Source organism: Chiroxiphia lanceolata, chromosome 10 (genome assembly GCF_009829145.1).
Source record: "Chiroxiphia lanceolata isolate bChiLan1 chromosome 10, bChiLan1.pri, whole genome shotgun sequence".
Classification (NCBI taxonomy): domain Eukaryota; kingdom Metazoa; phylum Chordata; class Aves; order Passeriformes; family Pipridae; genus Chiroxiphia; species Chiroxiphia lanceolata.
This window is the reverse complement of record NC_045646.1, coordinates 2,379,516-2,392,311: the sequence shown is the minus strand read 5'-3', so window position 1 is coordinate 2,392,311 and position 12,796 is coordinate 2,379,516. Positions and strand designations below refer to the sequence as shown.

The following is a 12,796-nucleotide window of genomic DNA, read 5'->3' as shown; positions in this document are numbered from 1 at the left end:
ATCCTTCCCAGCTGGAATGAAAGCCAAGACAAAGGCACAGAGCTGATGTGTGGTTTGGTGACCCAGACCCCTCTCAAGAGCCAAGAACTGTTTCCAGAGGACAAACTCCTTCCACATCCCCAGCTGAACAACATCCACCTCAGAACGATTTCACCAGCTGCTCAGAGCCCTGGCCTTCACATGGCAGACTGAATTTTATATTCCCTTATGCAGATGCAAACCCAATATTTAAGCTCAGAAATTTAATATCTCCCCGCACTAAATTTCCCGTTTTCATAGACTGCAAGGATCAAAAGTGCAGCTCGTGTTCCAGGGGCTCTGTTGTCATTCTGGGGCCCAGTCACTGAGTTTTACAAACACCCAAAAGGAACCAAAGTCTGAAACCCCGTGACTTCTATAATCCTGTTGACTGTGAAGCTGAACTTTTCCATTAACGTGATCCTAAATGGAAATTCCTCATTTATAAGGTGATATACATTTATGTAAGCAGTAAAATATTAACAGTAGATTTGTTCAGCAGGTTAAAATCGTGCTTTTAGCAATTAACAGATAATCAGTTTGCCATTCCACGAAAAGCTGGATTGAAACAGCTCTTAAATTCCTCACTTTTCCTATATGAAAAGCCATTCTGGGAACATGCATGAAGGCTCCTGGTACAAGTGATTCTTCTAAGCATTACACATCATTTTGAGAAGAATTAAACTCTCACCCTCCCATTTTTTAGCTCATACAAGTTCCATCAAAATCATGATTTAGAGAGAAGCAACGAACAGCGACCCAGCTCCTAACAAAAGAAAGTTTTCATAAATAGGTGGTGACAAACCCCGAAGTTTAAGATACAAACCACTAAAACTGTGAAATATCGTCCTGTGGTTTTAGAGCATGGAGCAATGAAGCAGTAATTTACAATTAAATACCACATTTAGCAGGCTGTGTGTTCAGAATAACAACTCAATAATATAATGCAATAATAACTCAATAATAGGATATCCAATGCACTCCTCGGAAATGAATGTTAATGATCGGCCTGTTTATTAATGGCTAAAATTGAAAGTGCCATAAACTCTTCCTGGGGTAATCAGTAATGATGCATTACTCATGTTATTTCCCATTAAAAAATTAATTGTTTCTGTGCATTGTACCTGAAGTGCCCAGAGGTGTAGTTTTGTCCTCAAATGTATGGCTAGAAATTTCTGGAAAAAACAAAACAAAACAAAAAAAAAGAAACACTCAAAAAAACCCCCCCACAATCTCTGCTGCATCCTGGATTCACACACTGCTTTAGAAACTTCAGAAAGAGGTTATTTCCAGAATTGTTCATCACTCAGTTCAAAATAATTGGTTGAGTTGAAGCCACCAGTTCAAAATAAGTGGTTGCTTCCAGCCTGGTTCTGCTCCTACCTCCAAAACCTTCACTGTACCCAGACTGAGGATTAAATTTTTAAAAGGTCCTTTGGAAAAGCATTTTATTCAAGTGTTTAAGTTTCTATTCTTGATTTATACCCTCACCAGAACACCCAGCTTCCAAAAAGAGACTTTACCAATGCCTGATGTCTACCCATTATATATCAAAAAATGAAGGGTTTAGGTTGGAAAAGCCCTCCAAGGTCATCAATTCAACCCTTAACCCAGCACTGCCAAGGCCACCACTAACCCATGTCCCCAAGTGCCACATCCACCTGGCTTTTAGATCCCTCCAGGGATGGGGACTCCACCCCTGCCCTGGGCAGCCCCTTCCAGGGCTGGACAACCCTTTCCAGGAAGAAATTTTTCCTAGTATGCAAATTAAACCTCTCCTGGTGGGAATCTTTGTTTCTGCAGCTGGTACATTTGTGAAGTTTGGTGTAAAATCTGTGTTTTGGTCTACGAGGAGCAACTGTGGAATTCTGTAGTCCCTTCCCAGCCCTTTTTTTTGGTGTGTGTGTTTTCACATCCAGTCTGTCCGTCCCACATCCCTGTTCCTGCAATTTCTGCTGCCCACACCCATCCAACTGTGAACACATTGACTCACTGCAGCCCAACTGCTGCTGAAGAGTGGAGAGAAATCCATGATAAAGGATCCTGGAGACTGGAACTCTGAGAAAACTCCCATGAGAATCAGTCCACAAGATTTTTCTAACCATGGAATAAAAATTAATTGAAAGTACAGTTACACTTTAATACTGAAATTATTCACTAGGCTAACAGGCTTTCCTAGTCTAGTTTTTGTTTATTGAAGAGTGATATTTGGGGGGGGTGGGAAATGGGGGAAAAGTGGGATTTATTCTTTCTAAACCTGATCTTTTCCTCTTTGCCAAATTATGAACTTCTCCTGGTTTATTTTTCCCCCTAAATTCTGGAGATGAATTGTCGTCTTAAAGTCAACTCCTGAAAGGTGCAGTTGGAATACTGAAGGAAATACTCTGTGACACAAGTAATGGACACACTGCAGATTTCAAGATATTCTTCCTATATCTTTGTGTTCATTTAATAATTGGGAACTTCAGCAGAGCCTCCTGTTCGAACCTGGGTGATCACATTTCCTCCCATTCCTTGCTTATATCAAGTCAGACACTGGCACAAATATTGTGTAAAAAGCAGTTTGGATTTTACAACCTGAGAAATTTGGAATAGAAAGAATCCAAGTGCCCATTTTCTGCATTATCCCCGTTTAGAGTTTGCCACAGATCATCTGAGACCTGTGAAAATCAGGCACGAGGCTGCAATGCCACATTTCTCCACTCCTGAGAATTCAAACCTTTTCTATTACATTCTTGTTTTACATTTTGCACACCAGTAAATTTATTCCTCGGTCAGCAACTGAAGGGGAACCTGAAAACAGCATTTTTGGCCTTTAGACCGATTCATTATGTCAAAACATAAAAACCACAGGCTCGAGCTAACAAGGGAAATACCTGTATTACCAAAAGGACAGGTTTGCTACAATATGAGAGCCTTGTTCCAAAATGCTGAAAGTGTTGTAAATCCTAAATTGAATTTAGTACAAAGACATTAAGCTCGATGAAAGCTGCCATTAAGAGCACTTTTTCCATTGCTCTGCTGTGTCGTGAAACCACAGGAAACGAATAAAGAAATACAAGGATATCAAGAAATGAGACTTAAAAGATAACGTGTGCTGATATCCTGGGTTGTTTTGCTCGAGCCAAAATGAAATTTGAAGGTCTGATTGTAAAGATAAATGCAATTAATTATTTCAGCAATTAGAAAGCGAAGCCTCACCTTTGCTTTGAGTCAAAGCTTCTTCCTGCCCTGCTGCTCTCTTCCATCCTTTCCTCCCCAAGTCAAGATGAAAGAAGTTTTCCTGGACATCCCAGAGCCAGGTCTCTTGTGTGACAGAAGCCTCACAGAGGCAACACAGACCAGAACAAAGGAATATAAATATGGGGAAGGTTTTGGACATGGCTGATACAACACATGCATGGAATAGCAAACTTCCAAGAAATCTGATTTGGGATGTGTATGTGGGAGAGGGTCAGAGCAACATTCCCATCCCTACATCAGCTTGAACAGCCACACCAACCCAAAAAGGCAAAATTACCATTGCTGTGAACATAAAAGGGAAAGAAAGGACCTTTTTTGACACGTGGCAGCTCTTCTGTTCCACTGCAACATAACAATGCCTGGACTCTTCCTGCAGAGCAGCTCACACTGGGAACGAGAGAAATCCGGGGGAAATAACTGTCCTCAAAAGACAAACTTATGCATTTTAAGGCAGGTTTCCCAGAGTTCCAAACCTCTGGCTTTACTCCCACCATAATCCCTTCCCTACAAGTGATTCCCACTGCCCATGGCCATGGAGCACCATGGATGCACTCCATGTCTCCTGTCACAGCACCATGCTGGAAATGTTCCATCAGCCCCTTCCCTCTGCAAACATTTCTCTTTTCTACGAGTGCCTGTGCTGAAATATCCTCATTTTCCACAAGTTTCTACAACAGAAATCCTTCCCTTCCTTTCCCTTCCTTCAAATTCTGCTTTTACAGCCTCTCCTTTAAAGCCTTCAGATTCTTCCACTACAACAGTCTCACCCTTTGCACTCCATCCCTCGCCTTCCCTCTGCCTCCTGCACGAAAGAAAGTCGTTGGAATTCATTCTTTAAGTTTTTATTTCCACAAACACTTTTTTTTTGGTGCCATTCCATCCCTTCCAACTGCCTGCAGTTGGCAATATTCATGTTTTTTCAATAAGGCCACGGCTCCTGTACAAATTACCAAGCACAGTTCCAAAGATAATGATGTTTTTTCCCCCGTGCCATCGCTCACCTGGGGTGAAGGTGAGCATGTAAACCAGATGTTTTGGGCAAACAGCAAATTCCTGAACTCCTGACCTGGCAAAAGCTGCTTCTGAGTATCTGAGGAGCTGGAGGAACATCCTGCATGATTTATAACAGCAGATACAGGACAACAAACAGAGCATTATATAGGAAAACAGGCTGTTGTTCACTTAATATCGTTATTTATGGATACCTGGGCAATATTCACAAGTGTTTCTCCTATTTAAAACAATAACTCTAATTATTTTAATTGCTCCATAACATCTATTGATTTTTTTTAAATCAGGCATGCACTGAGATTCAGTGTGGCTTTGTGGAAGTAGGGGAGGAGGAAACCAGATAAACAGTCATTTTTTCTCTGTTATTTATGCAAATATAATCCACTAACCAGTAGATCCACTGTTTACACACAATGCCTTATTCTTGCAAGTAAGAATGTGGGCAAAATGCTGGGAAATGCCTGTTTATCCCTCTCTCATCTGCAAGTCAGATCAGAGCATCAGCTGTTTCAAACAGCTCCCTTTGCTCAGGGAAGGGAATTCCATGGAGTGTTTCCACACTGTTCTGATCCCTGCTAAAATTTTGCGTTTTTTTTTACATGGGAGTGGAAAGAAAACCCATGGAAGTGAGAGGAAAAGCTGTCTTTTAAAGGACTGCAGTAATCTCTTTCTGTGTGCCCAAGGATCAGAGGAGAAAGGTTTAAAATACTCTCAGTAGCAACTTTCACAGGGAGAAAAGTGGACACGTCGCTGTGAACAACACTGTGAGTCCAACATGAGCCCCCGGGACACTGATTTGTGCTTGGTCAACGATTTTCCCTCTCATTTTTTTATCCAGCACAGGGCTGTCTCTTGCTCAGGCCATCTGTAGCACTTAACTATAATTTTGGGGGACATTTTAAAGAATAGAAGCCATTTTCAGCAACAATATTTAATTAAATTTTGCATTGGAAGAGTTCATAATTTCAGATCTTAACCAAAAACAATTAAACCCACCTAAGTGTATTTTAAATCACTGGGAATCACCACAGGAGAAATCAGTTTGTGAGTTAAAGGTTTGGAGAATCCACGCGGATGTCACCATTCCAGCTGCACATCTACGGATGGTGTCAGGCATCCAATGTGTTCCTGGATTGACAGGAACTAAAGCAGAGTAATTTTTTAATAACTGTCATCACTTACCTGCAGAATTATTGTTTTGGGGATGTTTTTTTAAGATTTCACAAAGATATGTAGAACCAAAAAAAAGGCAGGTGGCCAGGAGGGAAATCTGGAGAAACAACAGCGCATGTAATTTAAAATCCATAATAAATATCAACTGTATTTTCTAGGAAAACCAGCTCCAGCATTAGATAATGCAATTGCTGAAGTGAGATTAAAGAAGTTTCTCAAGGAAAATAAAAGGTTTCATGGGATAAGTTGATATTACTTAATAAATATCCTTCTCCTGAGTCTTTCCTGGTGGAGGAAATGCAAACACTCCTTGTTGGTGCTGCCAGAGGACAACCAGAGGTTGTCATTTATTTTCTCCTTCATCTCAATCACAGAAATTGCACCTGCAGGTAAAGCTTGTTCCTCCTCATCTCTTCTGCCAATTGAAGGGGCTCTTGAAACCTGCCTGAGAGGATTAATAAAACCTTTATCTAATTCAGTTGATGTGTTCCAATCCTCAGAAAGGTCCAATTCTTGCCCTGAACGTCAAAACCACCAAGGAGAAGTGGCCTCAAAGGGCAAATTGTCCCACAGAGCAGGACACGGAATTTTATTTAAAATTTCAGGAAATAAGCAGAGAGGCAAAAGGGAACCTTGATGGAGATGGGGGGATAAAGTTTTAATCCATCATTTGAATACATTTTTCATTTGTGCCTGTGTTCAAAATCCCTGTGTTCAGTGGGGCCTCAGGACAGCTCTGCCCACAGAAGGCAAGAAGCTCCTTAATCTTTAGGATCAAGATTTACAAGGGTTACATGTCCAGAGGGGGTTATATCCTTTATTTTCTAGACTGAATGTCCCACTTAATTCCAGAAGGCTGTCCAGTTTATCAAATATTCCAGAATATCTGTCCCTTATTCCATGACCTTTTTGGGTCCCTTCCAACTCAGCGTATTCTGTGGTGCTGTAATTTGGGATATCACACAAACGGGGTGTGGAACAGCTTCCCAACCCCACAACACACTCAGAGGCTTTAAGTTCTGTTCTCTCCCCTTCAGAAAAGATGAACTGTCTGCTCACTTCTCTGACTCCAGAGAAGGGATGATTAACAGAGTCCAAACACGTTTTATCAGGTGAGTCTTGGCAGTTGTAACAACAAAGGTTATTTAGGGGCACCTGAAAGGAACAATAAAGCTCAGCCTTTTGTCAGGTGTGTTCCTGTACCATGGACAGCAGGAATGACTGACACATGAAGGGGTCAAAACACTCCTTTTTATGCTGCTGAATATTTGTCTTCACTCCGTTACTTCTTTTTATGCAGCTGAATGTTTGTTTTCACCCCGTTGGGCTCCTCTCTCTCAGATTGGTGACACTCCAGATCTGAATGACAATCCCTCACAGCCCCTTGTTCTTCTGCCTGTCATGTCTGGGAGATCACAGAAATGCAAGGAGCAATCCATATTTTAAACAGGCATTTCAAAGGAATGTATAGAACTGTAAAATACAGAGGACAGTTTGATGCTTTCCTCTGGTTATGCTGTGTTGTGCCCAGCTGTATTTATAGCAATTTTTGAGGCTTTGTAAAGCCAGAGAGCACAAAACCAAGAACAAAAATGCATTCAAGGCATTGGTTTTCATCATTACCAAGCCCCCCTGAAAGCCCAGACAGATTTGTTTCCCTACTTCAGCAGCATCTCCCTCTGCTAGATATAACTTGGGGAGTTGATTTTGCTGGGAGGAGACACCAGAATGAGATTTATTCCACAGATTTACATTCCTCTCCAAACACAGGATGTCTCTGAGTGGAACTCAGAGATCCAGTGAAAGAAATCAGATTAATCCCTTTGCAAAGGCAGCTCAAGGGGAAAGACAATCAGTTCTTTGTGTCCTGCTTTCACTCACATCTGAGTGATGGGATGGGCAAGAGACACGTGAAACTCCACTCACGGTGATTATTTCATTGTTTGCAGTAAGTTTTGAAATCCTCCAAGGTGATGGAAGACTCAAATTTACTGCACAACTCAACATGAACCTGGGGATTTAATGCCCAAATTCAGAGCCCTACATGTGGATTCATCTTCCAAAGGGATCTGCTGGAATACAGAACAATTCTACACATATTTTCATGGGGTTTTAATACATTGCTTTAAAGTCCTTGAAATTTGATGGGTGAGAAATAGGATGACAAGAGGCCAAGGAGAGTATAATCAGTGGCAAAAATTGGAGTGTGTATTTATTCCCTTTACCTTATTCTAAAATCAGCTGATTCTGAACTAACAAAGCCACTAAACTATCCAGAAAGAAATCAGGTGTTTATAATACCTGCAACCCTTGGGAAAGATGTCATGGAATGTGTAAAACCAAACAGAGTTTTCACCAAAATTAAAGAATATTCGCTCAACCCAGTCAAAATTAATAGTGAAATGATCTGATCAAGAGCTGTCATTGAAAAAAAAAAAATTACCCAGAGTGTGTTAAATGTAGCTTTTCCTGATACTGCCAGATTAACTTCTGGGTTTGAAACACATTTCTAGTCTACATTTATAAAGAGCAGACTGGCATTTGCTATATTTGCTTTCCCAAATCTCCAGGGATGTTCCAGGATGAAGCCTAAAGTCTCTGAGAACAGACTGAAATAGCAGGTGAAGATATTGCAAGTTCTCAGGTTGCTGTACACCAGTAAAGCATTTTTCACTTGGAATTTAAACCTGCTCTTAAACAGCAACTTCTCACCTCTCACTTCAAGGAAGGGCTTTTGAAAAAGCCGATTTTTTTAAGTGCACTGGGAGAAATTCCAGCTCTGAAGCAGCAGAAAGGAGCCAGGAAAATACCAAGACATGGGTCTTATTGATTGTGAAATGTAGAAATCAGGTAAACAAGAACACATGGAACAAGTGACCACAAGAGTTGCTAGGAAATCTTCAGGAATCACAGCCTCTCTTTATCCATTATCTCTTTATCCATTATTATCAGCTCACTAGAGGAGCAATCCCACCACAACATCAATTACCATCCCTGGATTAAAGAGCAGGAATAGCTGTAGCACCTCAAGAAATGTGGTTTCTTTGCTTTCCCATTTTTTTTTTTTTTGGAAAAACATGATGTGAAGTTAGATAAGAAATAGATATATACCTGCATCAAATATGTGTCTTCACGGAGAGCCTGGATCCAATGTTCTTCCAGCTGTTTCTCAGGTTGCTCCAGAAGAAGTTCAGGTTGGATATTAGGAAAAATGTCTCCCTGGAAAGGTTGGTCAGGCACTGGAGCAGGTGGAATCACCATCCCTGGAGGAGATCAGAGAACAGGTGAATGTGGGACTGGGAGATGTGGTTTAGTGGTGAACTTGGGCTGGTTAATGGTTGGGCTCAACCTTAGGGGTCTTTTCCAACCTCCTGTGATTTTAGGGACTGTATTCCAAAAAAGGCCTGGTGTGCAGGTGGAAGCCACTTGCTCAAGTCAGGATGTTGGGACAACTGCAATAGGCATTTGAGGCCAAAAAAATGAGAAAAATGGAGCTTTTCCCTGACTGGCTGTGACTCCAAGGATATTTGCTGCTTCCGGATTCAAGGGTGGGTTTTAGACCCCAGAATTCCAGGTCTGATTCCAACTTAAATCTGTTCCATTCCCATTGCTGCAGCATGAGTCCATCCTAAATCAATCCTAATCCAGCTCAGGTCTCCTTGTACTCCTGAAATATGGAACACAACAAGTCTGAGCAACTTTCCTTCTTTGTACCACAGATCCACTAAAATCCTCTTTCTTCCTTGTTTCTGATTCAAACAAATCCAATTTTGAACTCACAAGTTCTCCCACAATAATTAAAGTATTATTTCCTTCCTGGAATTCAAAACTACTGGTTTGTTTTTTCTAAGCAGCACTAAAATAGGCAAAAAATCCTTGTTGAGTTTTGTACCCAGAGCCATCAAATAATTTTTTTTTTTCCTTTCCACACTCATTAACTATTTTTTGACCTTAATAATGCACCTACATATTTTATCTTTTATCCTCCTAGTTCTTGCAGATCCCTCCAACATCTTTTCTTGTTTGGCCAAATAAATCTGAATAATTTCATAAAATCTGCCTATTTTTGCTCCTGTTGTTCAGCACTTTCCCCGAGCTCATTAAAAGCACATTTAAACCCAGTCACCCTGGAACAGAACTGGAGTTTCTCCCCTGAGAAACTTTCCCCGTGTAGAAAAATGATCACTTCATTCCTACCTTGTTGTCTCTTTTGGTAGCTTTATAATCAATAATTTTCTTTACTCATCTCTCTGTTGCCCCACACACCTGGAAACTTGGCTGGATACACAAATGAAGCAGAACAAAAAAGGGGAAAAAAGGGCTTTCAAGTGTTCAAAACATGCATTGGTTACACAAAAACTGCTCAAAGATTTGTTTGTTTTGTTTTTCATAATCAATTAAAATGGATATTTAAGGAAAGCTGAATCACACATTAATATTTTCTATGAATAATTCGAAATTATTATGGTTCAATATTAATGCAGTCATCCTTTTCTATGTTTCACATTGCAAGTAGCCCTTAAATACTACCTACAGATTGCTCAGAATTTTTTTGGTGGTCATGGTATTTTCTTCTTTAATTCCTTTATTTTTTTTCCTTTTCCAAGTATTCCAGTATTTAGGTATTTTTTACCCTTTCTTTCATTATTATTCACTCAATGAAAAAGACATTAATTACATTTCCAGGCCAAGTTCTTGCTTGACTTAAATGTGTCATTACCTCACTCTTTTAGGCTGACACCACATTTCTCACCAATATTCCCTGTTTTACCTGAAGTTTGTTTGAAAACTTTGAGCTGAAAAGGCAAAAATTGCAGGAAAAACTATTGTACAGAGAATTTAATCCTTATCTTCTGAATGGAGCAGATTCCCTGCTCAGGAAAATAATAACAATCACCATTATCATTATAAGTCGACACTTTGAGTGATGTTATTTCCAAAAAGCCCAAATTTTTGAGGTAAAATAAAAAATCATCAATATTTTTTCATAAAGTTTGATTAGTGCCCACTCACCAAGATGTAAATTAATTCATTATTTTCCTTGGCCTCTCGTGGACACTTCCAAGGTTAAATCCTCAAAATCTGGAGGAAAAAACTAGGACATGTGAAAGGCAGTCAGGAACTGATCATCCATGTCCTGCCATTTAGGATGTAAAAGTCCATATAATTTATTCAGATACGGAAAGCTCACATAAAATAAACATGAAATGGAGGATAAGACAATTTTCCTACTATTCCTCTGTGGGTTCTTCTGCCCTTTTCAACTTTCAGTGTTTTAAAAAGAGTCAATTTTATATTTCAGCGGAGCCAGAAGTTTGGAAAAGTCCCTTCTGTTTGTTCCTTCTCACCCAGTTGCTCTAACATTAAGGCTGAGCTTAATTATCTCATGAAAATATTCAGAGTTTTGGGTGAATTTCTGAAATATATTTTAAAAAAAAACTTGCATCCTGTGGTTAGTAAGTCATTCTGAAATTTCAGAACATTATGATTTTCAGCAAAATCTTTTTCTGCTCTGAGCCAGCAGAAGCTGAAAATCCTTGAGAGCTGAGTTTGACAAAGAAAAGAAGTTTAATTAAAAAGCCACCTCTGCAAAATGAACATCACCTTCAAGGCCACAGAGGCAGAAGCAAAATGAAACAAGGCTGGAGGCAAACACAACATTGTATATATTTTTTTTTTTTTTTTTTTTTACTTTATAGCCACAAGTTTTTTACCACGTTGTGGTGAGGGAAATTATCCAGCTTTCCACCAAAAGTTTACAGCACAATAAAATCGGATAAAAAAGCTAAAAACAGCTGCAAAAAGAAGTTTAACACACCCAAACACACTCACAAATCCAAGCTGGGCAGACAGGGCAAAGCCTTCCAAGAATATTACAGAGTGAGTACTTCCATGCCATGGATACAAGGCCATAAGTCTGTTTTTATAGGATGAGTATTTAGGGACTTTAGGAAGCACCAAACTTTCCTGCAGTTTTATCCATTCCCTGAACACCAGAGCACTTCTCACAGATGTTACCACTAAATTCCCATCTAACATTGATTGATATATAAACTGGTTTTATGGGAGAGCAGCAGCTCCTGAAAAAGAAGGGGAGAGAGGGGGGGAGTGAGATAGGACAAATTCCAAAAGATATAAGAACATCAATCAAGGCAGGCACAGAGTGCTGGTGACTGGCAGACACAGGGGATGTGTGGTACTACAACCTCAGCACCAACAAATGCTCCAACATAAAGTGGAAAATTGCTGTTTTGTGGAATATGACGGAGTTAGTGCCGGGGAAAGGTGAAAGATGTGGAAATAATCAACCACGGAAGAACAGCGAAGCCCTGTGCTGGAGGAAATGGTTGATATCTAAGATGGAAAGGGGGAGAAGGGATGGGGGTAGAAAAAATGTTTGAGCATAACCTTAGTGCAGATGGCGTGGATTTGTGATTTCCTCTGTGAGCTACGAGGATGTTTTCCTTCACCTCAAAGCACACATAGGGTAGAACTCTGCATATGTGAAATGTCAGTTCACGGCTACTGAAGAGACTTATTTATTGTTTGCATGCATTTTCCTTACTTCCCCCCTTCCCAGTCCTATCTACAAGCAAAATTATTCAGAAGATAAGAAAAAATGTCAAAGGGCAGGAATTACATCCCCTCCAGTGGGTGTAAATTGTCTCAGTAATTGCTTGGACATTTGCAAAGACCTGCCAGAGTGGGAATTACCTGTGAGTGTGGCAGATTACAAGTGTTAATTAATGGTTTTTTTCTGAGGGGACTGTCAGACTGAATGGACCCTTTACCTGTCAGCTGGAAGAGAAAACCCTTTTCATGTTCTGTTTGTGGTGTCCCAGGAAATAATATACTAAATATGTGGGTTTAGACACATGATTCTCATCTACTTGCAAATGGGAAGTATTTTTCTTGAATTACTACTTGAATTACTATGTCACTGTTGGTGCCATAAAACTTCTTAATTTATTCCCATTTCAGAACAAACAAGCAGTTTCACAACGTTCTCAGGCATCTGGTAGGATTATTGAGGTGTCCTGTGCAGGGCCAGGAGCTGGATTGATGATCCTTGTGGGGCCCTTCCAGCTCAGGATATGCCATGGTTCTGTGGCTGTTCCTCAGCCAGTGACTACTTGTCACAGAGGGATTGCTCAGTGTGCATTCACAGCACTATAACTTCATTAATCATAAATATTTTACAGGATGAGAGTCAGGCAGTGTTCTCTGCTGTCCCTGTGCATTCACTCATTAATTACCTCACTGCAGTTAACCATCAACAAGTTGTTTGGGTTCTATTTTGCTTTTTTTTTATGACCTCCAAGCTTGCCCCGTGAGACCAATTTGCTGTTTG

General features: G+C 40.2%; 1 long non-coding RNA gene across 2 annotated transcripts; it reads right to left on the bottom strand.

Annotated features, from left to right (window-relative positions):
* Nucleotides 1–6,741: 6,741 nt before the first annotated feature.
* LOC116791688 lies at nt 6,742–11,952 on the bottom strand. 2 transcript variants are annotated; one of them, XR_004358823.1, is made up of 3 exons: nt 11,854–11,952; nt 8,557–8,708; nt 6,742–6,841 (listed from the first exon to the last, which is right to left on the bottom strand). It is a non-coding gene; the product is annotated as an uncharacterized LOC116791688 (long non-coding RNA). The 2 variants fall into 2 exon arrangements; XR_004358824.1 differs by lacking the exons at nt 6,742–6,841; nt 8,557–8,708 and adding exons at nt 8,823–9,112; nt 10,459–10,527 and having other exon boundaries at nt 11,854–11,944.
* Between the last annotated feature and the right edge of the window lie 844 nt (nt 11,953–12,796).